Source organism: Globicephala melas, chromosome 16, assembly GCF_963455315.2.
Source record: "Globicephala melas chromosome 16, mGloMel1.2, whole genome shotgun sequence".
NCBI lineage: Eukaryota > Metazoa > Chordata > Mammalia > Artiodactyla > Delphinidae > Globicephala > Globicephala melas.
The window spans coordinates 36430347-36458196 of NC_083329.1; the positions used below are offsets into that span (position 1 = coordinate 36430347).

General features: G+C 41.7%; 1 protein-coding gene and 1 pseudogene across 2 annotated transcripts in view; both read left to right on the top strand.

The window, feature by feature from the left end:
• SLC16A12 (solute carrier family 16 member 12) overlaps window positions 1-27850 on the top strand; it is an 88926-nt gene that overhangs the window by 28820 nt on the left and 32256 nt on the right. The gene's annotated exons all lie outside the window — the stretch shown is intronic.
• Window positions 22751-24355, top strand: LOC115857991 (SNW domain-containing protein 1 pseudogene; annotated as a pseudogene).

Genomic DNA, 27850 nt, shown 5'->3' on the forward strand with positions numbered 1-27850 from the left:
TTTTTGGCTGCGTCGGGTCTTAGTTGTGGCATACGGGATCTTTGTTGAGGCATGCAGGATCTTTTCATTACAGCATGCGGTCTGCTCGGTTTCTCTCTAGTTGCAGCACACGGGCTTCTCTCTAGTTGTGGCTTGTGGGTTTTCTTTCTCTAGTCGTGACACATTGGCTCCAGAGTGTGTGGGCTCTGTAGTTTGTGGCACGCGGGCCCTCTCGTCGAGGCGGGCAAGCTCAGTAGTTGTGGTGCGTGGGCTTAGGTGCCCTGTGGCATGTGGGATCTTAGTTCCCCGACCAGGGATCCAACCTGCGTCCCCTGCATTGGAAGGCGGATTCTTTATCACTGGACCACCAAGGAAGTCCCAGAGTTTTCAGAAATTTGATACAAAAAAATGCAACATACTGTAGTTCGATATAAGAATAATATACATTTCTTATTGCTATGAATACTATATGTTAATACTATATGTTAACATATAGTATTATAACATAATACTATATGTTTTTTTTGTTTGTTTGTTTGGTTTTTTTTTTTTGCGGTACGCGGGCCTCTCACTGTTGTGGCCTCTCCCGTTGCGGAGCACAGGCTCCGGACGCGCAGGCTCAGCGGCCATGGCTCACGGGCCCAGCCGCTCCGCGGCATGTGGGATCCTCCCGGACCGGGGCACGAACCCGCGTCCCCCGCATCGGCAAGCGGACTCTCAACCACTGCGCCACCAGGGAAGCCCCATAATACTATATGTTAACTTCTGTATTCTTCTTCTGTTTCTACGTGTATTCTTTAAGAATAAATAAATAAAACTAAAGAAGCTTGATATTTTCCTTGACCCATGGGGAAAGTGTTTATCAACAGGGCGCATGACCGAACACATTAATTCTGAGCAGACACAGAGCGTGGGTATTCTTCAACTAAAGCGCAGATTGGAGGTAGAGGCGTGCAAGCCTCCTCTCCCTTAGTTTCACTCCCTCCCCGGCTCACAAAGTGTCAGAACTTCCTGAGGATTCAGTGCTCAACCTCCCTGACATGCAGCTGCAACCATAAAAGGAGTTTACTTCCTGTCCAGCAGGTAGAGGGGAGTTGTAAGCTTAGAACCATGCCTTTCTCAGCTCTTTCTGAATCCCTGGGCTCCATGAAGGTGGGTGAGGCTGTAATTTATACTTTTTTTTTTGTTTCAGAACACTTTTTTCATTGTAATGGATTGATCATAACCCCTAGTTCCCAGTACAGTATCAAAGTGGACCTATGCACAGTCCCTGTTCTCTTGTATTTTATGTTATTTACTTATTTATATTATTTATTTATAATATTTTATTCCTTTTGCCCATTTATCTATGCTCAATGCCACTCTTTTTTTCTATATATACATTTTTTCTTTCAAATATCTTAATGCCACCAATCAGGTTAAAGACAGTTCCTAAATTTCTTGCCACTTGCGTAATAAATCCTGAAATCACTAAGAAAACTTTTGCTTAGAGTTGATCATATCCTTTTGCTTTTAACTGTCCGAGTCTTGTTGGTGTCAGAGTCTTGTTGGTGCCCTCATCATTGCCAGCTACCCTCACTTTACAAAGTTGGTTCAACCAGAGAGCTCTCTGAAGGACCCTTTATGACGGCGGAGGGAGAATAGAACAGTTCACAGAGTTCTATGAACGTATTTGAAGGAGCTAGTCCCTTCTTGCCCTAGAACTTTGCTTACTGATGTTCTGACTTGGCTGCTGTGAGAATGACTGATCTGGAGACCAGAAGTTAAAAAACCAGAGGGGCTAGTTACATTTTCAAAGTGTTTTGCTCTTTTTTTCTTTTTTTTCTTCTATGTAACTCCACCTAGATTAAGGAATAGAACATTGCCAATATCTTAGAAGACACTCTGCCTCCAGCCCAACTTCCTGTGCGCTGGATCTCTTTGATTACGTTTCCTTCCCCCCAACCTGATAACCACTGTCCTATGTATTGTGGACTTCGCTTTTGTATGTCTCTAAATAATACAATTTAGTTTTATAAAATTTTTGAGGATAGAATACCACTGTTCATATTACTTTGGGACTTGTTCCTTTCACTTATTATTAGGTTTCTGAGATTCATCTGTATAGGTGCATGTAGCTGTGGTTCTTTCATTTTAATTGCAACATGGTATTCCTTTGTTCGAATTACTAATATTGATAGACATTAGGGGTTTTCCAGTTTGGGGTTTTTACCAGAGATGCCTGCATAAACACTCTCATACATGTGCTCTCATACATTTGTATATGCATTTCTGTTGGTATATACTTAGGAGAGGTCATGTGGAAGTCCTCTCTTTAACTTTATTAAATAATGCCAAGTGGTTTTCAACAATATTTGTACCAATTTACACTTCCACCAATAGTGTACGAGAGTTCTCATTGCTCTGCATCTTTGCCAACACTTGATATCGCCAAACTTTTAATTTTTTTTGTTAACGTGATGCATGTATGGTGGTATCTCATCATGTGGGGTGTGTGTGTGTGTGTGTGTGTGTGTGTTTAATTAGTAGACTTTATTTCTTAGAGCAGTTTTAGGTTTACAAAAAAACTGAAGAGAAAGTATAGAGTTTCCATATACTCTTTCTCTGCCCTTCCATGATTTCCCCTATTAGTAACATCTTGCATTGGTGTGGAATATTTGATACAATTGATGAACTAGTATTGATACATTATTATGATGATTATGATTAACTAAAGTTCATAGCTTACGTTAGGGCTCACACCTATCTTGTGTTTTTAATTTGTATATCTGCTTGCAAATAAAGTTGAGCATCTTTCCATGTACTCATTGACCATTGGATTTCCATTTGCATGGATTGCCTGTCCAGGTCCTTTTTCTATTGGATTGTCCTATTAATCATATTGATTAATAGGGGTGTCTTTTATATTCTTGATAGGAACCGTTTTAGGTTATATATGTTGTAGATATATTCTTCCACTTTCTGTCTTGTCTTTTTACTCTTTTAATCATATCTTTTGATAAACACAAGTTATTAATTTTAATGCAATCAAATGTATCAGGGTTCTTCCCATCATGATTAAGGGCTTTTTGAGCTCTGTTTTAGAATTCTTTCCCTACCTCCAGCTCATGAAGATATTATATTCTTAAAGCTTAATCATTTTGTTTCTCATATTTTGTTATATAATACACCCGAAATTGATTTTTGTAAATGGTGTGAGATTGGGAGCTGTGGGGTTTTTCATTAATTTTGTTGGACACTCAGATGTGGAACGTTTCTGTCATGTTTCTTTCATCATGTATTTCTTTCTGTTTCCTCTGTTTGGGGGATACCTATTATTTGAATGTTTGATCTTCTGAACCAATGCAGTTTCTTATTCTTTCGCTCTAATATTCTATATTTTTGTGTTTTTTGTCTGCTTTCTGGGGTATTTCTTAAACATTATCTTCCAATCCTTCCATTAAATTTTAAATTTCCACTATCATGTTTTTAATTCCAAGAGTTCTTTTTTGGTTCCTGAATGTTTCTTTCTTATAGCCTCCATTTCTTGTTTGACTTGTGCATTATCTTTTCTCTATCTTTTTGAAGATATCAACTAAAGTTTAAAAAAAAATTTTTTCTTTCCTGACCTTGTCCTTCTCTTTCATGCCCTGAATTGTCTTTGTCCTTGTTTCCTCTGAGTTCATTTCCCCCACGCCCTTCCCCTCCTGATTCCCTCTATCTGAGCTTTTATATTAGAGTCTTTTAATTATCTGGCGATCTGTGGTTGTCTATTCATTTAAGAGCGAGATGCTAAAAAGCTGATTGGATGGAAGAATTGGTGAATTGGCAAGCTGCATTATGAAGGAGGAGCTCTGGATCCAGCAGTTTTGTTAGATTAGTTCCTGCATCTCCCAAGGGTTAGCACCTTTGCCCTCAGTTTGGTCGGTTTCTCCAAAGATACATCTCGGTCTTTTGCCCTGAGGTCACAAGCTTGGCTGGTAGTGTTCTGGGAGTCCAGTGAGACCTGGGTTTGGGGACAGGGTATCTCACCTTTCAGTATGGTTTTCATTTAATCCCCTTGTTTTCATATGGCGCCTCGCCTTCCCCCTGCACCCCAACTGTATCTGCTGTTCCCAATAACATAGCGTGTAGCATTTCCACAGAGTACACACCATTCTCCCCCCAGTGGAGATGGAGAGGCTAATTGTCTCAGGATGTGGGGGGTGAATTATTTAAAAAATTTTATTGAAGTATGGTTGATTTACAACGTCGTCTTAATTTCTGCCGTACTGCAAAGTGATTCAGTTACCTATATGTGTGTGTCTACATATATATTCTTTTTCACATTCTTTTCCATTATGGTTTATCACAGGATAGTGAATGTAGTTCCCTGTGCTATACAGTAGGGCCTTGTTGTTTATCCATCCTATATATAAAATAGTTGGCATCTGCTCATCCCAAACTCCCAGTCCACCCCCCACCTCCCCCTTGGAAGCCACAAGTCTGTCCTCTATGTCTGTGAGTCTGTTTCTGTTTCGTAGATAAGTTCATTTGTGTCATATTTTAGATTCCACATGTAAGTGATATCATATGGTGTTTGTCTTTCTCCTTCTGACCTACTTCACTTAGTATGATCATCTCTAGGTCCATCCATGTTGCTGCAAGTGGCATTATCTGATTCTGGGGCAGGTGCCGGGGGGAGGAGAACTTTTAAAGACTTTCCATCCATACTATTTTTAACCACATTCGCTGCCTCTAGAAGTCCTCTGTTCCTCCATCCCTGAGTCTTTCTGCGATTCTACAGTCAGCTTACTCCTTATTGTATTCCTTCCCTGTCAGCTTAGGTTTCAGCGTTCTCCGTTTGGCTAAGTCCTATACCATCTGTTCATTTATTTCCCAGCTTCCAATATTTGGTTCACATTTCTTATCTGCTATCATCATCTTTCCTGCTCTCTTTATCTTTGTGGCTTATTTCTTTTTTATTCCTTTACCATCAGTGGCATTTTAGGAGACAGCAGAGATAAACGTGTGTGTTCAATCTATAATAAATCGCAGTCTGAATGTACCACAATTTATCCAGCTGATTCCCTGCAAATAGAAACTTATTTCAGTTATAAATAATGCTAATGCACCCTTATCCAAACATATCTGAGCATATATGACAGATTCCTAAATAAATGTAGAAGTATTGGGTCAGAAGTTAAGTTCATTTAAACTTTTGATAGATGTTGCAAAATATCACTCCAGAAAATTGAACCAATTAATACTCTTATCAACAGTGTGAGCTAGAACATATGTCTTTGTTAATGAACTAGCTCTATATCCTCTTTGATCCTTGGCTGATTGATTTCTTTGTTGGATTTAAAACATTTGCTTTATTTAATAATCCTGGCAGACTTCCATATTAGATAGCTGAAAAACTTGAACCTAAGTATCGCTGTATCACAGTTCTTCAAGAAAAGAGAAAATAGTGTGTGGGCGATTGAATCAGTCTACCAACAGGAATGGAGCCAGTACGGTTACTTGGATTTTCTTTATTTCTACTGTGTTCCTGTGGCTCACAATACTTCAATTTCCTAGGCTTCCAGAACTTTTAGCATTAGAGGAACTGGAGATTGATTTGGTACTAGTCTGCTTTGACAAAATTACTTTAGTGAGAACCCTTCGTTTAACTGCTACATGTTACACACTCACTGTCCCAGTCCTACTGCTTCTGATTACTGCTGGCTCATCTGATTATTTGAGTATCTGTGCAAAAAGGGATAAAAATGTGTTTGTTTAGGCCTATAAAACACTGGTAGGATAACTTTAAGGGATGGGGAGCCAAACTGAGGAACTGAAAAGAGCTACGGATGGAGGATTTGACAGCTTTGAGTTCGCATCCTGGTTTAGCCACTTATTACTACATGATCTTGGACAATAACATAAGCTCTGAGCCATATGTATAAGACCAGAATAACAATGCTTCAAAAAATTAGTCAGGAGCTCGGGTGCAAGTGACAGAAATCAAATTCAACTTGGCAAAAAGCTAATTCATTTATTCACTGAACAGAGAGTTCCGAGGGTAGGATTTAGTTAAAGCTGATTCAGATGTTGATACAATTTCAGAACTATGTATTTCTCTCACTCCTTCTCTTTCCTGGGTTGACTTCGTTTTAGGTGGGGTCTCTCCCAGTGGAGACAGAAATGGCTACCAGCAGCTCTATGTATCCATTCTTCGGCTTGGAGTCCCATGCAAAGAAGGCGCTCCTTCCCAGTAGTTCCAGCAAATGCTGCAAGGCTGACTCTTACTGGTCTAGTTTGGTTCATAAGTCTCTGAATGAATCACTGTGCCTCTAACTAGCCAGGCCTTTCCAGAAGCACGTAGGTTTCCAAAGCACATGATCTGAGGATGGGTAAGGTGTCCAGCCTAAAGTTTCCTTTCGCCCAACTTGTTGTAAAAAAATTTTTTTAACTCCTCTAGGGCTTGCTGGCTCAGTAGGAGAGGAGATTAGGAAACTAGGGTACAATCTTACTTGGTATGTACACTCTTTATCTAGGGGATGATTTCATCTTTATTCTATTCTATTCTACATTTTATTCTATTCTATTCTATTACTTTATTTTTTCATTCATACTTTCTAGGCCCAGCCCCTGTGAGGCATGTAGTACTTCTCCTCTGGCTGGTTCCAACCCCCTCAGCTCTTGGTCCTCTGGTGGTTATGGACCCTTGCTGTTCCTTAGAGGACCATTTCCCCTGCCGGGAGGCCCTCTTGGGTGGGACTATAATGGCTCCAGGCAGCTCTTTCCATGGCAAAGTCTGCGACTGGCCTGTGGGAAACTTTCCTGCATCCCTGGAGACTCCATGGGGAAGGGGGCATGCAGTTACTATTCCCAGGAGGGTGCAATTCTCCTTTGTGCCAGGGTCAATGCCATTTGCCAGCCTTTCTTCTGATCCCCTGGGCCTGGAGTCCCCTCCACTGAGTTTTCAAACAGAGTCCCACCTAGGCCCTGATTTCCTCCTTTTTCTAAGCTTGAGGTGGGGTGGGGGCATCCCCCATCTCTAAAGAAATTGTCTTAAAATAATCGTCTTTTTAACTCCGTTCTCCCAGCCCTTTTCTATTTTCAAAGCTAGGCGAGGAGCCCAAGAGCTGTGAAATGAGATTTTTTGGTGTAAATTCTGAAGATGGTCATCTGGCCCATCACAATAGAATTTCGTATTCATTTTATCTCATTATTTCAGTTGAAAGTTGAACTGAACATTCTTGAGTTACAGTAAAAAAATATATATATTTGATCTTTGTCTATGGTTACTGGCAAGGCACCCTGAAAACCCTTGGGATTTCCTCAGTGACTGGAGTGTCTTTTGTTATTCATAAGCAGCACTTTTGGAGCACACCTGAGTTTATGCTAATGAAGTAATGGGGGCGGGGCTTGATAGCCTCAGGGCGGGGCTGGTCTCCAGCAGGACTAAGTGATTAGAGGGGTGGAGCTTTCAGCCCTACTCCCTGATCTCCTGGGAGAGGAAAGAAGTGGGGCTGGAGATTTAGCTTTATAAAGGGGCTGCCACAACTAAGACCCGGTGCAACCAGATAAATAAATATTAATAAAAATAAAAACATAAAAGACAAACATTTAAAAAAAAAACGGTCTTGAACAAGAGCTTCAGAAATCTTCTAGGTTGGTAAACTTGACATCCACTTGCTGGGAGGGTGGCACACACTAACTCCACCAGCAGAAGCTCCCAACTCAGGACCCTTCTGGACCTCGCCCCACGTACCTTTCTATCTGGCTGTTCCTTTGTATCTTTTATAATAAACCAGTAAATGTAACTAAAGTGTTTTTGTTTTCTGGAGTTCTGTGAGCCATTCCAGCAAATTTTATAGCCTGAGGAGGGGCTGGTGGAAAGCCCAGTTTCTAGTTGGTCGGCCAGAGGTGCAGGTGCCCTAGGACCTGAGACTGGCGGGGGCAGTCTTGTGGGCTGAGCCTTGTAACTTGTGGGATTTGATGCCAACTCCAGGATGATAGTGTCAGAAATGAACTGAATCGTTGGACATGCAGGTGGTAGAGGATTGTTGGAATATTTGAGAATCAGAGAATACTGTTTTACGTATAAGTCAACCCAATCTCTTCCAGGCTTCAGGTGTTGCCAGCAAGTTCTGAGATTTGTTGCTAATCTAGGTTCACCAGATGTACTCATCAGGATTTTGTAATCTTCAAGCCCATCACCCTTTGATCGACTTCTCTGCCAATTGAAGAAACACCCTACTTTTTAATTCCTTTTCATATGAAGACACTTCGTATCTTGAGACATATTAGTCGTCTATTTCTGACTCTTCTGAGAGTGTTATATATGTATTTTTTATTTGCAAGTGAACAGAATTATATGTAGCATTATGGATACTGATGTTTGGTACAAGGGGAATTATATTTTCCAGTTTATTCCACTTTCTCTTTGATGATGACCAGCAGTTATATTGACTTTTATGATCATAGAAGGACATGGGACTGATATCTTTAGGGATGAGTCAACAATAAGTTTTACACCTTTTTTTCATCATATCTGAAATAACAGACCTTATTATATAGTCACAGGTATAAATACATGTAGTAGAATATTGTTTCAAAAATATAGTGTGAAATATATATCTAAATGATATTACCCTTTTAAAAGTATCCTTAGGAATTTTTAAGGTCAAGCTATCATTGTTCATGATATTTTAGAGCCTGATTTTTCAAAACTAGTTTAAACTTTTAGCTTATTCTTTGGAATATCCTCAATAATGGCTGATCTCCAGGAAGGTGAATATAATTTTTGGAAACATCAAAGGTCACTGGGAACCAAGTCTGGTGTGCATTATTGATTATCAATTTAAGCAGTACTTTTGGGGTCAAAATACTATGTCTGCAAAATGGTGAGCATGGATTCCTTATTTAAATAACCTGGCTTTGAAAACAATACCGGGGTAATTTCAAAGGCTTTTTCGCTATATAATGCCATTAAAATATACCCACATTTTCTAGAGATTATTATTTAAAAGTAAAAAGTTCAATCACCCTTTCTTCTCAAAAGACACCTTTCAAGAGGCCATACAATATCTTGTGCTAACAGGGATGTAAGCCACTCCCTAGTCACTTTCCTGACATGTAAGTTCCCATTTTGACTCTTGTCGCATCAGAACTTCTACTTGTCCTAACATTGTGCGGAATAAGCGCAACCAGCTCTTGATATCTCTGCGTATAGTTTGTATCTTAGTTCACCGTGAGCTTTCTGCATCCTGGTCATCATTCCTCCCAACTTCTTTTACAGAGGGAGGTGGTCCTTTGAAAATCCCCCAAACTGCTGAGGGAAAAAGCGTCTTTAGATGTCTAAAGCATCCTTTGGTGGGGAACTGTCCCTGTTGTTGGTTTGTTGCTACTGCTGCTATCCCAGGGGCAGGCATTGCAATGACCCAACTAATGAAAGCCAGCTTATTTTCAAAGCCTTACTGAACCCGTCCCATAGCCTGCCAATTTAGGGGTGAAGGTTTGGTTCCCAAGCCCTTGTAAGCACTTTTATAGACATAGCATTAATTCAGAAAGGAAAGTGCAATTCTGCTGTGCAAAATTGTGGTACCATGGTGCCGAGCTGCACCGATGCTGAAGGGCAGATACCCAGATCCCTTTCTGAATGATTATAATTAATGTGTGTAACTCCCTGAGCACAAGCCCTGGCCCACAGGTAAATGCTGAAAAAGTGGCTGCTGTTGTGATGATGACATTCACCTATGGAATTAAAATGTTGAGTAGATCTTTTTGCCACACCATCCTGGGCATTTCCTTTAAACACCCAATTGGTCAGTCAGATGTTATTTCCCGTTAGAGGAGCCTTGTTGCCTTTCCCCAGGATGGCTGTGCTCACTCAGAGGAATCTGACCCTTTGTACAGATCCCACAGCGCCCAGGCCTCCTTCCCAGCCAGCTGTGAAAAGTTTCCTGGTGGCCATCCACCAGTGTCTGAAGCACTTCCCGTTGGCAGTGAAAGGGTATACGTTTCATCCCATAGATCCAAATTTCATCTTTGAGTGTCTTTTGACCTGCAGGGGTCGATTCAGTAACAGGAAGCCACACACACCTCTTCTGGAACATTGTGTATACACTGTTTTCGGATCTAAGACCTTTGACCTGCTGACTACAAAAGCAGCTTTTCCTCAGGGAATCACATTATCCACGTTAGAAAGCAAGGAAGAAAAAAGAGAAACAAGGCATTGAGGAGGCCTCAGTTTTAATAACATTCATTTCCTTTTCTCTTTTTGTTGCTAGACTTATTTCTATTACATGTCACCGTTGCATAATCGACATGTGTGTTTGACTCTCTTGTTTGTTTTTTCTTCCCCAGAAAGACTTAGTGATGCTTTTATGAATCCTAAATCTCCTTCCTTGACTGAGGTGAAGGGGAAGGCAAAAGTTTTTTTTAAAAAATAAGTAAACCATATGAGGCTTTTACATACAACCGCAGACCCTTCTGAGTTCCAGGCAGTGAGATCGCTGCCCACCCACCCTGCATCTTCCCTGGAGTACAGAATGGGGAACCGAGGAGCTTACTGATTAAAAACTCTTTTGGCTGATTGCCATGAATGCTAGAGATTTCTGTCTCTGCTTTAGTTTATTTCACATATTGGGAAAATGCTCTTTGTTGCTTTTTTTTTTTTCTTTTTACTGAGAGGGCAATGTTTTTACCAAGTAGAGATGGCTTGCTAAGGGAGTATACATTCCCAAACGTGCTTTTCTTCTTTTATCCATTCAAAGGATGAATTAGGCCTAGAACAGTCACTGATATGCAGGCCTGTATTACAGTTGTATAGTCTGATGCCTCTTTCAAAGCTGTTTCCACTGAGATTAATTTCTTTCATTTCCCCGGCACACACCTGCTGATCTAGTCAGACCACTCTCCTTTCTGCATGGAAACACACCATGCTTATGGCTGTTTTTGTGCCCTGACTCATGTTTTTCCTCTCACCTGCATTGTTCTTCATTTTTCCCTCTGTGTTTCTGCACCTGCCTTCTCAATCTCTGCGCCTTTACATATACTGTTCCTTCTGCCTGAAACACTGTTCCCACCATCCTGAGTTGCTCTCCCCCAAACCTGTCTCTGGTATCTTTGGTTGCAGGTAACATCAACTCATTAAACTGTTGCAAGGTAGAGGGGAACTTTTATGGAATGTTACATGGACAGGAAGAACACGGGCCATAAAGTAGTTCAGGGAAACTTGGGGCAGGAAGAGCTGTTAGGTTTTCTGAGCAGCTGCAATCAGGGCCTGGGGAGCCACTGGAGCTAAAGCAATTAACTCCTCTATCTCACCCTCTCTGTGTGCCACATGGTTGCTTGCTCTGAGTCTATACCAGCGTTTTTCAGCCTTGTCATGATTGACTCTTTGGGCCAGATAATACTCTTTTTTTTTTTTGCAGAGCTGTCCTGTGCACTGTAGGGTGAAGCAGCATCCTTGACCTTTGTCCACCAGATGCTTAAAAAAGCACTCTGGCTGTGACAGCAAAATATGTGTCTAGACATTGCCGAATGTCCCCTGGGGGACCACATTGTCCCTGGTTGAGAACCACTGGTCTGCACAGAACTGCTACCTTCCGCTGCTGGTCCTCAGATCCTGTGGGTATGAACGTGGCAGAGCATGGCTCCCCAGCTTGCCTCCTAGCACCTCCCAGCTCCAGCCTGACTCAGTCACTTCATTTTCCCATTCCCAGTTGCGAAGACGTAGAATCTCAGAGTTTGGTTCAGCCTGTGGTTGGCTCCTTGGGATCAGATGTGGACTTCTGTTCGGTGAGCTGGGCCAGGGAGGTGCAGATCTTACAGAACTGACATGGCTGCAGGCCCCCTCCCCCAGGGTCTGCTCTTGGATCATTCTGAATGATGGAGCCGAATTCCCTTGAAGCTGAGCTGGACAAAATTTCTAAAAATATTTTATTAAAACATTGCCTTTTACAAAATTTTATTTCATATTGGAGTATAGTTGATTTACAATGTCCTGTTAGTTTCAGGCGTACAGCACAGTGATTCAGTTATACATATACATATATCTATCTTTTTTCAGATTCTTTTCCCATTTAATATTGGGTATACTTCCCTGTGCTATAAAGTAGGTCCTTGCTGATTATCTATTTTATATATAGTAGTATGTATCTGTTAATCCCAAACTCCTAATTTATCCCTCCCTCCCACCTTCCCCCTTTGGTAACCCTAAGTTTGTTTTCTAAGTCTGTGGGTCTGTTTCTGTTTTATAAGTAAGTTTATTTATATCACTTTTTTAGATTCCACATATGTGTTATCATATATTTGTCTTTCTCTGTCTGACTTAGTTCACTTAGTATGAAAATCTCTAGGTCCATCCATGTTGCTGCAAATGGCATTATTTCATTCTTTTTTATGGCTGAGTGATATTTCTTAAACATGGAACATTGAACATGACTGAACAGAAATGAAACGTATGTAATTTGTAGAGAGGGTATAGTGCAGTGGTTAAGACCACAGTCTTAGGAGCCAGATTGTCTGGGTTCACTTTCAGCTGTGCCACATGCTGGCTGTGGCTTGGACAGACTGCTTGATCTCTCTCTGCCCCAGTTTCTTCATCTAGAGAATGGCAGTAATAATAAGAACAACAGCAATAATAATTAATACTAGTATATCACTTACCACATGTGCCAGGCACTGTTCTAAGTATGTTAGTTAACTAAATTCTCACAGCTGTGAGTTGAAACCTTTTCAGAAATCCTTAGGACAAAGTGTTTTGTTGTGGTATATAGAATATATATATGTAACCCCCCAACAGGGCTGGGGAGAGCACCCTGTGATCAACCAACCACAAATGATTTTGCACTAAAACATAAGAATATCCCACTCGGAAAGATATATTAAAACTATGAGTGTTTGGGTCTAGCCACAAAATGAGTACATTGCCAACCTATGGAAAAATTTTGGAAAAAAATTTCAGAACTTTTTGGAATTGTACACTTGTATATTCATCCCCATTTTATAGAAGAGGAAACAGGTTCAGAGAGAGTTAGTAACCTGACCAAGGTTACAGAGCTAAAAGTGCAGAAGCTGAGATGTGGACTCAGGCAGTCTGATGACAAAGGACTTTCTCTCGAGCCTGGTGTTACAATACTTCATATATCAGAGGGCTGTTGTGTTAAATGAGTTAATATGTGTAAAGAAACACTGAGAGCAGGTGTGGCACATAGTGAATGTTATTGAAGCATTAATTATTATTGTAATTTTTCTTCATTCTAAGGGGTCACTGAGATTTATTATCATAGTGGTCGTCAGTGCAGTGATGCATTCAGGGTCCATTAAAAGCAGTGCTTCCCAACCTCTCTCATGGAGCCAGACCTCAAAAATCATGATCTTTCTCAGCCAAATTGGGGTAAACCATGAGACTGTTCCTGGCCTGGGCTCTGGCCAACTCAAGGTTCTGCCCAGCTGAGGGATCCTGTTATGGGCTGAATGCTTGTGTCCCTCATCAAATTCATATATGGAAGCCCTGACCACCAGTGTGGCTGTTACCCATTTGAAGATGGGGCTTCTAAGGAAGTGATTAAGGTTAAATGAAGTCATAAATGTGGGGCCCTTTCTGATAGGATTAGTGTCCTTATGAGAAGAGATACCAAAGAGCTCCCCCCACCTCTCTCTATTTCTGGTCAACTCCCCCCCCCCCCCCCAATACACACACGTGGCAAGGAAAGGCCGTGTGAGGACACAGCAAGAAGGTAGCCATTTACAAGCCAGGAAGAAAGCTCTCACCAGAAACCAAATTTGTCAGAACCTTGATCATGGGCTTCTAGCCACCAGAACTATGAGAAATAAATGTCTGTTGTTTAAGCCACTCAGTCAGTGGTATTTTGTTATGCAGCCCAAGCTGACTAATACAGACCCATATCACACCTGTAGCACTGTTCAGCAGTTGGGAAGCTCTGAATTAAGACATGTTGATGTATTTCCTTGTATACAAAATGACTCCAAGCCATTGAATTTTCTGGGTCTTTTCTTTTTCTCTTTTCTTTTTTTCTTGGTCGATTCTATTGCCATTAGACTCTTAACAATGATCTCCTCACACTTGGTTACAGATTTGTCTGTGATACCTTTTTGCACTGCACTGTGATTATAGCTTATCATTGGAGGGCTTGAAACCCATTAAAACAACCTTGTTAGCATAGAATACACAGTAAAAATACACTGGCCTTTGGAATGTAGACTTCAGCCATTCATCAGCCTTTTTTTGCTGTGTTCTTAATTGATTGCATTCTTGAGAAACAAGAAATCAAATAAATTTGTATTATTTGACATTCTCTTTTAAGTGAGGAGTATGGATATAAGACTTGAACGGTTAATTACAGATGAAACTGTACTTTTCAATCTTATAGGCAATTAATTATTTTGCAGAAATCAAAATGTTTATTTTCTATTCTCATTCTAAGATCCTAAAATTATTTCAATATAAATCAAGCATTTATTTATTTTTACCCTGAAAATATTAAGGAACTCATTCTTCTACTAGCCCCCAGCAAAGACAGTTTTGTCATTATCAGCATTCTCTCAAGAAGTTTTTCAAAGGAAAGGGAATGATATCTTTGCGTGAGCCTAAAATGCCACGAGAAAGAACATCACATTCTCATTCTGTCTAGTACAGTTGCCCTAAAGTGGACTTTTTCACTTCCTATTAGTTACTCATCAAATATTTCATCACTTTTTAAGAGAAAAACAATTTTGAAAATTATAGTGAAAGAGCATGCTGGAATAAATTTCTTTATTTTACACATACACAACACACACATTCACTTTTTTGGGAAAAAAAAAAACAGAACTAAACTCTGCTAATTGGATTGTTTCCTTAGACAGCCTTAAAAAATGATTGTAAATTTTCTCTTTCCACAGATAGATTCTTGTTTTCAGCCTGTTAGGAAGAAAAGAAGTGAGGGGTGACCTTTGATCCAAGTATAAGAGAGTGGTCCCAAAGTAAAGCCCTCCTAAGTATTCCAAGAGGATAAAATTTTGACAAGTTTAAAAGAAGAGGGCAAACTCAACCATGGTAAAGATATAAAATGTCAAATGTCAACTCTGTCAAATATGCAAAAAAGCATATATGAATCGATGTTGAATGGGAAAGAAAGCAGTAAGAATACACTTAGATACAACTATGTAAAAGTGGTTTTATTACTTTTTATAAGAAGGGTATGAGATTATTCCAAGAAGTTCAGAAAATACAGGAAGAGACCATTTATAATCTTACTTTCCTCACACAACTATTTTCTTTCTGCATTCCCTTCTCATTTTGTCCTTGTGCACATGTATTTTCTGTAGTTGTACTCATAGCTTGTACATTTTGTGTTCTGACTATGAGTTAGCCCAACACAGGCATTTTTTGGGTGCTGCTACAGTCCTCATAACCATCATTCGTAAAGGCTTTATAATGATCCATGGTTGGGACATGTACTACTTAGGAAAAGTCACTAAAAAGGGAAGAGAACATGGACACAGATATTCGATATACAGATATTTGCCTGCAAAGAATTTCAGTGTGCAATTCAAAAGAAAGAACCAACTAAATACTGCAAAGAAGTAAAAATTAGTTTAAATGTTCAAAGTGCATAGTATTTCTTGGATTTATTGTTTTCCCCATCATTTTCTCTCTGCCACTCTCCCTCATTCAATTATTTAGTTCTTTTGTCTTGTCCCAATATCATAAGGGAAACTTGACATAGAAAGATAAAGTCTCTGGGTCTCTCCCTTTTTTCCTTTGGATACTCTAAGACAAGAAATATGGGTGCTTTCAGGTATGATAAAGATACTTATTTACTAATAATTTGCTAACCATGTCACTGTTTGAACTAGTAACTGGTATATGTTTAACTTAGGTAAGTATTTTTTGAGTGCCTCCTGTATGCTACTATATATCTTGTATAATTGCTTTGCTTTTTTTTTTTTTTTTTGCTTCACGTTTTTTTTTTCATTTTCTTTTTGTGGTACGCAGGCTTCTCAATGTTGTGGCCTCTCCCGTTGCGGAGCACAGGCTCCAGACATGCAGGCTCAGCGGCCATGGCTCACGGGCCCAGCCGCTCCACGGCATGTGGGATCCTCCCGGACCGGGGCACCAACCCGTGTCCCCTGCATCGGCAGGCGGACTCTCAACCACTGCGCCACCAGGGAAGCCCTTGCTTCACTTTTTAATTTGGAAAATTATTGAAAGATACAAAAGAAGATGAAAAATGTATCAGCTGGTATAACAGGGAAGGGAGTTAATGTATGTTATTATGTGAATATTTTCATAGGTGTCAGAGCTTTTACACATATTTGCCCTTTAATCCTCATTAAAGCCCTAACAAAGGGGAACTATTAACTTCAATATACAGAGCAGGAGACAGACTCAGGAAGCTAAGTCGCATGTCAGGTTCATACAGCTATTAGTTGTGAGCACTGGGTTTCAAAGGCAGGCATGTCTGACCCCAGGCCAAGTGCACTGGTTTATGTGCTTCAAAATGTAATGCAGCATTCATATTTGTAGCAATCTTAAAGGCCTCAAAGAGCAGTAGTATAACTGAGGGCAGGGGAGACCTCTGGAACTCTTTCAGAGAGGAGTATCCTGTCAGAGGAATGTGGGTTTCTTTTTTCTTCTTAAAACTTGTTTTTTCTGAGCCATGTTATGTTACTGTTTACAGCTGCATCGTGGCCTAAGGGCCTCTTGGAAGCCTCCTCAGAGAAATGTGCTTTCAGAACAGCTTTCACACCCAGCCTCAGAACACATGTGAATGCCTCCATGTGAAGTCTTTGGAGAGGAAATGGTGATAGCTTTTCTTCTGCTGTTTAGAAGGTTCTGCTTTATAACTTTTATTTTACAAATTAAAGTTATATAATCGCTTTATAGCTGTTATTCTCCACACTATCTTGATATAAAGTATTATGATAATCATAGGATATTGAAATTTAAAATTCCTATCCCTTTCCTAAGACTCATGGAAGCAATCTATAACAACAATAGCCACGACAGTAAGAAGAGCTAACATTTATTTGAATGCGTACTTCGGGCAGATCCTACGCTTTGTGATATAATATGGATTACCTCATTTCATTTTCTTAACAACTCCATGAGGTAGGAATTGGGATCAAAAGGATCAATAAAGGGCTTCCATGGTGGCGCAGTGGTTGAGAGTCCACCTGCCGATGCAGGGAACACGGGTTCGTGCCCCGATCCGGGAAGATCCCACATGCTGCGGAGCGGCTGGGCCCGTGAGCCATGGCCGCTGAGCCTGCGCGTCCGGAGCCTGTGCTCTGCAACGGGAGAGGCCACAACACTGAGAGGCCTGCGTACCGAAAAAAAAAAAAATTGGATCAATAAAAACCACCTGTCTTCTCACAAGTTCAATACCAATTTAGAGGTAGAAACAGGAATCAAAGACTAAAATGCTGCCTTATGTGCTGATAATGCTGATAAGAGGGGAATGAGGCTTAGGAGTACCAGCCAGGAAGGGCTGCAGCACTCTGGGTACATAAAAGATGGACTTACCCAGTCACCGTCCTTGGAAGCCCTCAAACAACCACAGGCCTCCTTTGAAGGGCACGTACCCCTGTTTCATGTACAGGGTGGAAGAGCTGAGTAGGATGAGCCCTCTCTACTCACAGGCAGATCCCAAGCTGAAAAAAAAAAAGAAAAACCAAAAGCTGAGCATGTGCATCTGTTTCTCCCAAACCTATGAATCAGATAACCAACCTCTCCTCCTGCAGAGAAGAGTAGGTGAGTAGGGAAACACCAGGGGTGCTAATAGCTCCACTGGGGTTTCTGCCCCGTGGAATCAATGGAAAGGAGGTCTTTGTCCCTAGTTGTAGGTACTGTGCATGGCTCTACCCTACAGATGAGGAAACTGAGTCCCTGAGACACTATATAAGAGTCATAATTAGTAAGCGCAGGAAAGTCTAAACAGAGCCACTAAGTGGTGGAGTCAGGATTAGCGAGGCCAGCTGGGACAGGCTCTGCCTTCGTTCAGGTACAAGGTCATGGGAAACTAAAAAGGGAGGGCAGGTGTGAGAGGGACACCAGAGGAAGTGGTATGAGTTGGACTCACTTATTCTGAGGGTTGGGGAGGAGAGTCAAAAGACTCAGAGTGTTCTAGCATACCTAGTTGGAAAATGGTGAAAGCATGAAAATAAAATGTGTTTCCAGGATAGACCAGCCAGTGCTTTGTAGGCATGTGACTTTGGGGTAACTTACAGGCTGTTGGAAATCGGAGTTTTCAACTCCGGAGGAAGATCGGTAGCAGAGATGCAGATTTTGGAGCTGTCCTTTTAAAGGTGATCGCTGGCTGAAACTAAGGGAGCATTTTAGTATGAGCAGCAAAAGAGGAGGTTGGTTCCACAAATTGAGTTTTGTGTTTGAAATACACCAGAAGATTTGAGTCGGTAACCTTGAGTGGCTTGATCTAATTTAAAGGCAAGGCCCAGCACTGATTGGCTCAGGAGTTGATCTCGTTTTTTTTTTTTTTTTTTTGCGGTACGCGGGCCTCTCACTGTTGTGGCCTCTCCCGTTGCGGAGCACAGGCTCCGGACACGCAGGCTCAGCGGCCATGGCTCACGGGCCCAGCCGCTCCGCGGCATGTGGGATCTTCCTGGACCGGGGCACGAACCCGTGTTCCCTGCATCGGCAGACGGACTCTCAACCACTGTGCCACCAGGGAAGCCCCTTGATCTCGTTTTTAACCATAGCCCTAGTGCACTACAGGGCAAGCTTACAGGTTACCCTGGTGTGCAGGACAGTTTCCATTTGCACCTCCAAGTTCACTGTTCATCCCATTTCCACCCACTTCTCTGCCCTGGAAGGCTGACACTTATAGGCTACATCAACTTGGTTCCTGTTTGGTTCAGCCACTGATGGGACTTAGAAGGCAGGAAGAGTGTGAGGCTGGTGCATTTTTTTCCTTGGTTCTTTTACTGTCAGATCCTTATGGACTGGCTGCTTTCCTTTACCCAGTGACTCTGTAGAAGGTTCCAGTAACTGCTCTCTCCCTTTGCCTGTCAGGTCTAGAAGTGCTAGTGTTACTGGCCCCAGAGGACTCTACTGACCTTTGTTAGATTTTATGAACACTTGTTCACACCTTTATAAATAATATCTTTGTTGAAGTCTACCCAGTTTCCCAGTTCCTTCTGGGACCTTGAACAAATAATATGCCTCATAAACCAGAAGGAATTGATGTTCTTCAAGGCACTAGGCTTACCCTTAATAAACAGAGAGGGGCTTCTAATCTGGGGGTGTCAGACCTGGGAGGAGATGACAGAATTAGTAGAAGGTGGGCAAATCCACACGTACATGACGGCATCCTGTCAGTGGACAGAAAAATATCTTACACAGTTACCACAATTTTTCAGCTGGTTGTAAATGTCTGAGTGATTCATCAAATAAAACAAAATATATTTGAAAATGCCATGAAATTCATTTTAACTGTTGCCTTTACATATTTTATCGATCAACAGATAACGTATTCTAAAAACATGGCTATTGCCTTGCTTGGCTAAGCAAATACTTTACGATGTATGGAGGGACCTCACATGAAAAAGGGTTGGAAACTACTTCCAAGGCCTTTGTTCATCAGACTTTTCTGTGGGTCCAAATCTAGAAGGAAGTGGGATGAACTGGTTCATTCCTAACTATTTCAATAAAGACAGAGACAAAGACAACCACCTACCTGTTAAAGGAACTTTTGTAAAAAGCGCTCCTAACTTTCATTTCTGGGGAGAAATTAAGGTCCTGGGTCTTTTTTTTTTTTTTTTGCCGTACGCCAGCCTCTCACTGTTGTGGCGTCTCCCGTTGCGGAGCACAGGCTCCGGACGCGCAGGCTCAGAGGCCATGGCTCACGGGCCCAGCCGCTCCGCGGCATGTGGGATCCTCCCGGACCGGGGCACGAACCCGCACCCCCTGCATCAGCAGGCGGACCCTCAACCACTGCGCCACCAGGGAAGCCCTGGTCCTGGGTCTTGCACTGAGGAGCACCCCACATTCTCAGCTTGGCAACACCTTGTCCTTTGTGTGACCTGCCGTGGCTCCAGCAGCGAGCAGAGTCTACAGAGTGCAAAAATAAACATCTCTAAGGGCCTGTGGAATTTGATGGCCTGTGCAGTATGGGGCAGACATGGGCCGAGGGCCAGGCCCTGTAGGTGAGCCTCTCAGCAGCCCACGTTCATTTTTAGCCACTCGGTCAAAGCAAGAAGAGACAGCCAGCCTGGCAGTGAAGTTCTGTTTCCAGGTTTGGCCCTGTCTGGTGTCAGGACCTGGCCCTGCCCCCGTGTTCTCAGGGTATCTCATTGAGATATATTCACTTAGGCCTCTGTTACCCAGATAATGGGAAGGCTAGTTAATCTGGTTTGACAGTGGCTAAAAAGAACAAAGAAAGAATGGATAATTTCTTGCCCCCATTCCTCAAGCTCCCTGGGCACCCTTCCCACGTGACTTGAGAAAACATCCATAACTCAAGATTTGGGGGTGTTCGTTTACTAAATATTTACTGAGTGCCATTTTTTTCCAGGAACCATCCTAGGCACTGAAGCATTAAGGGTCCCTGCTCACAGGGAGCTCACACTCTGAGTGCAGACCTGAGTTTTTCTGCTTGCACTCTCTTTTATATTTATTTATTTATTTATTTATTTATTTATTTATTATCTTTCGCCGCCCCACGCGGCTTGTGGGCTCTTAGTTCCCGGAGTAGGGATTGAGCCCAGGCCCCCAGCAGTGGAAGCACAGAGTCCTAACCTTTGGACTGCCAGGGAATCCCTGCCTGCACTCTCTTTGAAACACAAGTTCTCTAGAACACCCGTGACTTGAGGGGTTAACTTCCAGCCAACTGAAATATTTCACTCGGTTCCCCTTCCGTGTCAACAACATGGCGGGAGCAGTGATGACAGAGTAAGGAAAATGTTGTAGAGACAGGCAGCACTGTTCTTCCATAAAAGGTTCTCTGTCAACTAACAAAACGAATCTGTGAAATGCATCTCAAGCTCCAAGTTTCTCCTCTGTAGCCAAGAAGCCTCTGATATAACGTCATCTGATTTAATGATTCCATATGCTGTTTAGTGTAAAATTAGAATTAAAGAGTTCTGCAAGGTCACTGAGTTAGACACAAAAATTTCTTCCCTGAACCCCACAAATATTGAGCACCAGTTTTATACCAGACATTGTGCTAAGTGCTGGAATATTCAACTACATGTTGTATTTTTTATCAAAGAGAGCTAGCTACAGCTCAGGCCTATCACTGCTTTTACTTGTATTTCCAGATAGGAGAGAAAAGAACTGTATTTTTGCAGAAAATGGTTACTGGGGGCAAGCTCCTTGTTTTGAATTGCACTGTCAACAAACTATTGGACTCAGGAGTAAGCATTTTTCTGTTGTTGCCTAGAATCAGCGACTCTGGATTAGGAACTGACAGGGTGAGAAAGAAACTTGCTTTCTACTCTCTGCCTCTTGTGAATCAAAAATTGTACCTTTTTCTCCTTTTCTGTAAACCAAATGCCATATAAATCACCCTGCTGCTTATTCTACGTCTTATGTAAAGTATTCCTGTCCTCAAAGTCTCATAGACCATGTAGAAACGTCGGCAGCTTTATTAGCAAAGGTTAGTGTTTCAGTTTAGTGCCAAAAGGTCCTGACAGACATCCAAAAATTTCTGGTTGAAGTCGGTAATTATTTACTCCCCCGTTACCAGAATCTGTCTGAGGACTAAGCAGAGAGAAGCAGAAAGGAAAAGAAAAGCAAAAAAAAAAAAAAAGCAAAGTATTTCTGCACTTAAGAACAATATATTAAAAAAAATTTTTTTTTTTTATTTTGGCTGTGTTGGGTCTTTGTTGCTGCACGTGGGCTTTCGCTAGTTGCAGAGAGCGGTGCGCAGGCTTCTCGTTGCGGTGGCTTCTCTTGTTGTGGAGCACCGGCTTTAGACGCGCAGGCCCAGTAGTTGTGGTGCACGAACTTAGTTGCTCCGCAGCATGTGGGATCTTCCCGGACCAGGGATCGAACCCGTGCCTCTGCACTGGCAGGTGAATTCTTAACCACTGCGCCACCAGGGAAGTCCCAAGAACAATATATTTTTTTCACAACGTATGTGTAATATCATTGGGCAACAAAAATAAATAAGTCCATATGCATTAGAAGGCATCCCTAAGACCCAGAGACTTCAAGTGGAAAAAAAGTTGGGTCCCTGAGCCAGAGACAATCTAAGCCCAAGCAGAGAGAGAAGGGGTTTCTTTAACTTCTCCCCGACTTTCAGTTGTTTTGGGGGCTTGAGTTTGCCCCTGGATAGAAGTCTGTAAGGCTCAGCTGGGATACTTTTCTCCACTGTTATAAAGGCCGTGCAGAAGTGCTGGAATTCCCTCATGGCAGACCTGGAAGATGGCCCTTCACTGCACATCCCCTAGGCCAGGGTGTTCAGTGGGCCCTTGAGTCCCGGGCGGGTAGAAGCAGACATTTAATCATTGGTAAGAGGGTGTAATAAAATATCCAGGGGCTGGGAAGCAAGATATCTTTCTCTTTCCCAAGAGGTTTGTATTTCACCGTAGCATTTAGCAAATATATGCCAGGCACTGTTCTGGGTGCTGGAGACACAAGATCAAACATAATCATGGCTTCCACCAGGAGGGAGCTTGGAGGCCAGTGGAGAGCAACGGGATGCAGAGATTAAGACCACAAGCTTTGAACTCAGGCCGAGGCTAAATCTTGGATAGTTAGAGCATTCTTTATCTGTAAAACGGAAATTATAATACCTCCTCCACAGGGCTGGGATAAAGATAAAATGAGGAGAGGAGGCGGAAGAAGATGGTGCTCACCAGCTTTTTACTTGTGCCTACTCAGCTATCCCAGGACCAGCTTGAGGCTGAAGAAAAGGCAAGATCCCAGAGATCACGACAGACCTCACTGGTCTCCTCCCAAAGAGAACCTCCCCCATGCGGGTACCGGAAAGGCTGGATACCTCGGTTATTAGAGGACTTTGGAGGTGGAGGTGCTTTTCCAGCGATCCATGTGGCCCAGTATCCCCTGAATATGGGACAAGAGAAAAAAAATGTCAAATACACTGGCCACTCAGGTGCATGCTGAAGGAAAAATTAAGTATGATGCAACTGCTCGACAGGGACAGTCAAAAGACAAGGTCATTTATAGCAAGTACACTGACATGGTTCCCAAAGAAGTCATGAATGCAGATGACCCAGACCTGCAAAGACCTGATGAAGAAGCCATTAAAGAGAAAAAAGACAAGGGTAACCTTAGAAAAATCCTTTATCACAGAAGGTTGCTGCAGCCATGCCAGTCCGAGCAGCAGCTGATAAACTGGCCGCTCCTCGGTATATCCAATACACACCATCTCAACAAGGAGTGGCTTTCAACTCTGGAGCTAAACAGAGAGTTATTCAAATTGTGGAAATGCAGAAAGATCCGATGGAGCCGCCAAGGTTCAAGATTAATAAGAAGATTCCCCGGGGACCACCTTCTCCTGCACCTGTCATGCACTCTCCTAGCCGAAAGATGACCGTGAAGGAACAACAAGAGTGGAAGATTCCTCCCTGTGTTTCAAACTGGAAAAATGCAAAGGGTTATACAGTTCCATTAGATAAACGTCTGGCGGCTGATGGAAGAGGACTGCAGACAGTTCACATCAATAAAAATTTTGCAAAACTGGCCGAAGCCCTCTATATTGCTGATTGGAAGGCTCGTGAAGCTGTGGAAATGTGAGCTCAAGTAGAGAGAAAGATGGCTCAAAAAAGAAAAGGAGAAACATGAAGAGAAACTTAGAGAAATGGCCCAGAAAGCCAGGGGGAGAGAAGAGCTGGGATCAAAACCCATGTGGAAAAAGAGAATGGAGAGGCATGTGAGAGGGATGAAATCCGGCGTGACAGGCGAAAAGAGAGACAGCACGACCGGAATCTCTCCAGGGCAGCTCCAGATAATAGGTTGAAACTGCAGATGAAAATCGAGATATCAGTGAAGTCATTGTTCTTGGTGTGCCCAATCCTCGGACTTCCAATGAAGTTCAGGATGACCAAAGGCTCTTCAACCAATCCAAGGGTACGGAGAGTGGTTTTGCAGATGGGGAAGATGAAATTTACAATGTTTATGATCAAGCCTGGAGAGGTGGTAAAGATATGGCCCAGAATATTTACAGGCCCAGTCAAAATCTGGACAAGGACATGGTTAGTGATGACCTAGAAGCCAGAATAAAGACTCACAGATTTGTTCCCAATAAGGAGTTTTCTGGTTCAGACCGTAGACAGAGGCCGAGAAGGACCAGTCCAGTTTGAGGAGGATCCTTTTGGTTTGGACACATTTTTGGAAGAAGCCAAACAGCACGATGGCTCTAAGAGACCCTCAGATAGCAGCCGCCCCAAGGAACATGAGCATAGAGGCGAGAAGAGGAGAAAGGAGTAGATACTTTCTTCAGAGTGAATGAACTATCATTCATAACCCTAATGATGCAAGTCATATGGGGGAACACTTTGTAAATGACCAGGATAAAAACCAAATCTGGGTGTCAGAGCCCAGCGCTACTTTTTATGACAGGAGAAAGGGGGGATGGAAAAATTCTACTTTGAATTATTTCGTTTTTTTAAAGAGTGGGTTGTGTTTGTGCTTCTCCCACCTTTTGGCATTTATAGAACATACTGCCCCACACATGAAATTAAGGCCACTTCCTTTTGAGTGACATTAACACTTTGGGGTTAATATTGTGTCTAAGAGTGACTGCTTACGAATAAAGTTACCCCAACCACAGTGAGTAGAAAGAAGGATGTCCACATATTGGAACCGTCCTGCCAAATGATGTTTGCCCCTATCGTGCTCTGTTTTAATTTGGAGTGGGGAAAGTAAGCTCTTGCTTGGTGCAACTATTTGTTTCCAATGAAAACATTTAGACAAAAAAAAAAAAAGATAAAATGAGATAACATATGTATAATAGTGAATCCAGAGCCTGGTGGATTAAGTGCCCCCAAATAGTAACTGTCGTTACTATTATTGCTGTGTGGCTTCACTGGCCCAGGAGTCAGAGACTTGAGCTCTAAGTACTGGCTGGTTCCTCTGTGACAAGACTGCTTTGCTCCTGAGTGAGCGTCCTTTAGAGGGAAGCCGGTTGTGCTGAATATTCTTCATTTTCTAGCTGGAATGGTTGATTTTCTTGCCTGATGTCTGAAGATTAGACCTTTCTGACGAAGATGAAGTTCTTTTCCCGTTTCTTTCAATTGAATTACCATGTTAAAACTAGTGACTGTTATTAATGCTTTTAATTTATTTTTTATGACTTGCTGGGGTTCTTTCTGGTGAAGGCAGAGCTTATTTCATTCATTTATTAGACACTGATAGAGCTCTTACTCTGCATCAGGCATTGTGTGTGTGTGTGTGTGTTGGGGTTTAGAGATGGTGGAGAGAATTGGGGGAAGAGACAAGGATGACTTAAGGTTGTTTCTGTTCTGTGGAGTTAAACAGGCCAGTGGTAGAGAGAGACGTTAAATAGATAACAAAAGTGCATCTGATAAGGGCCAGGAGGGGTAGGTACAGAGAGCTCCAAGAGTCTGTAACAGGAAGATAACTACTTTGAGGATGGAGATGGGGTGGAAGCAGTTGAAGCAGAAATGATAATTCAGGTGGGAAAGTGGCGAAGGAAGGAATTTGAAGGTAAAGAAAACAGCATGTAAGAAGATACTAAAGCTCGATTTTTTCCGTGGGTTGCAAGGAACATATAGTATCATGGGATAGGTGGGAGTGGGACGATGGGCTGGGAATGAGGCTGATATTTGGCTACAGATAACGGACATATATATGGGCTGAATATGGGCCCAGACGGTCCTCGGCCAACAGGTCGTAGCTGAGGACACTGAGTTTCCATTATCAGAAATAGTATCTCTCAGTTTCCCTCTTGTTTCTACGGAGACAGGAGTGAGTATCTCAATAAAGAGCTTCAAATGGGACACCCTAAGGGGTACAAACGGTGTATCGTTAAAGAGTACTTTCCCACTGTAGAGGCAATAGTAGAGTCCATTTGGAAATCTTCTCTAGTAAGTTGTGGTAGGGTCGAGATTTGCTCATATGATGACACAGATGTGAAAAAAATAACAGCTTCTTTGTTGCTATAATAAATCTAAACCTCTTCAAAGCCTCTATGAAGGCAAGAGGGGGGAGTTCATTTTGCTTTTTATGTCCTGTCTAAAACACCTTTGCCTGTCCCCCAATTATGAAGATTTTCTCCTATGTTTTCTTCCAGAAGTTTTTTTTTTTTATAGTTTTTGCGTTTATGTTTAGATATGCTATTTCGAGTTAGGTTTTGTGTATGGTGTGAGGTGACACTAGAGAGTCGTTTTCTTCCCATACGAATAAACGTGTGGGTCTATTTCTAAACTCTCTATTCTGTTCCACTAATCTAATATACCGATATCACTCTTGATTACTTTGGTTTTAGAACAAGTCTTTGAAATCAGTTAGTATAAGCCTTCAACTTTTGTTCTATCTTTTGAAAATGATTTTGGATTTTCTAGGTTCTTTGCATTTCCATATGAGTTTTAGAATCAGCTTGTCAGTTTCTATTTTAAAAAAAAAGGCTGTTGGACTTTGTTTGGCATTTCATTGAAACAATCAACTTGGGTAGATATGACATCTTCTCAGTGTTCCATGGAATGAACATGCTTGCTCGCTCGCTCTCCCTTTCTCTCAAGCCTTTATAAATTTCTCTCAGCACTATTTTATAGTTTTGAATGTCCAAATAATGCACATATTATGTTAAAAGTATTCCTAGGCATCTCATGGCTTTTGAAAATGCCTAATGTAAAGTGGTATTTTTAAATTCCACTTTCTATTTGTTCACTATGAAATTGTGTACAAGCCCCTGTGTCCTTGTCTTTTGAAGTAAAAGTCTGACTCAAGAGTTAATGATTGGGAAATGTGAAGATGTAGAAACAAAGAATAGCTGTTGGGCTGGGGAACTGTAGCTTTCCCTGAAAGCTACAGATAAGGCCTGACACACATTGCTAAGGTGATTTTATAGGAAGCAGACCCCCACCAGATGAAAACTGCTGACTGCAAGAACATAGACCCTAGACTGGTTGAAACCAGAAGGTTGATGATGCTTGAAATTTCATCTTGACACCAACCAATCCAAGAATTATCCACGTGCTGATCACGCCCTGCTCCTTGAACACTATAAGACTCCTCGCTACCTCCTCTAGGGCGGGACACCCAGTTTTGAGGGCATTAGCGCACTGTGGCCCCCTTTGCCTGGCAAAGCAATAAAAAGCTATTCTTTTCTGCTTCACCCAAAACTCTGTCTCTGCATTTCTGTTCGGCACCGGTGAACAGAGGCTGAGTTTCAGCAACAACTACTAATGTATAGAAATACAATTGACTAAAAAGGAAAAATAATAAATTTCAGTTCACCAAAATTAATAGTTTCTGCTCTTCAAGATGCACCATTGGGAAATGAATGGGCAAACCACAGAATAGGAGAAAATATTTGCAATACATATATCTACAAAAGACTTGTATCGAGGATATACAAAGAATTCTTGTATCTCAATAATAAGATAAACAACCCAATTAAAAATGGCATGATATTTGAACAGAGCCTTCACAAAAGAAGATATATGAATAGCTAATAAAACATGAAAAAACGGTTAACATCATTAGTAGTAAGGAAAGTACAAATTAAAATTACAATGAGACTCCATTACACACTGGAGCTCTAATGTGTTACAGTAATATCATACAGCCATGTTGATCTTCTAAAGTTAAATATACACTTACAATATGACACAGTAATTTCATTCCTAGGTATTTACTCAAGAAAGTGGAAACCTATGTCCATAAAAGACTTGTATAGAGATATTCACATAAGCTTTATTCATAATGGTCAAAAATCAGAAACAATCCTAATGTCCATCA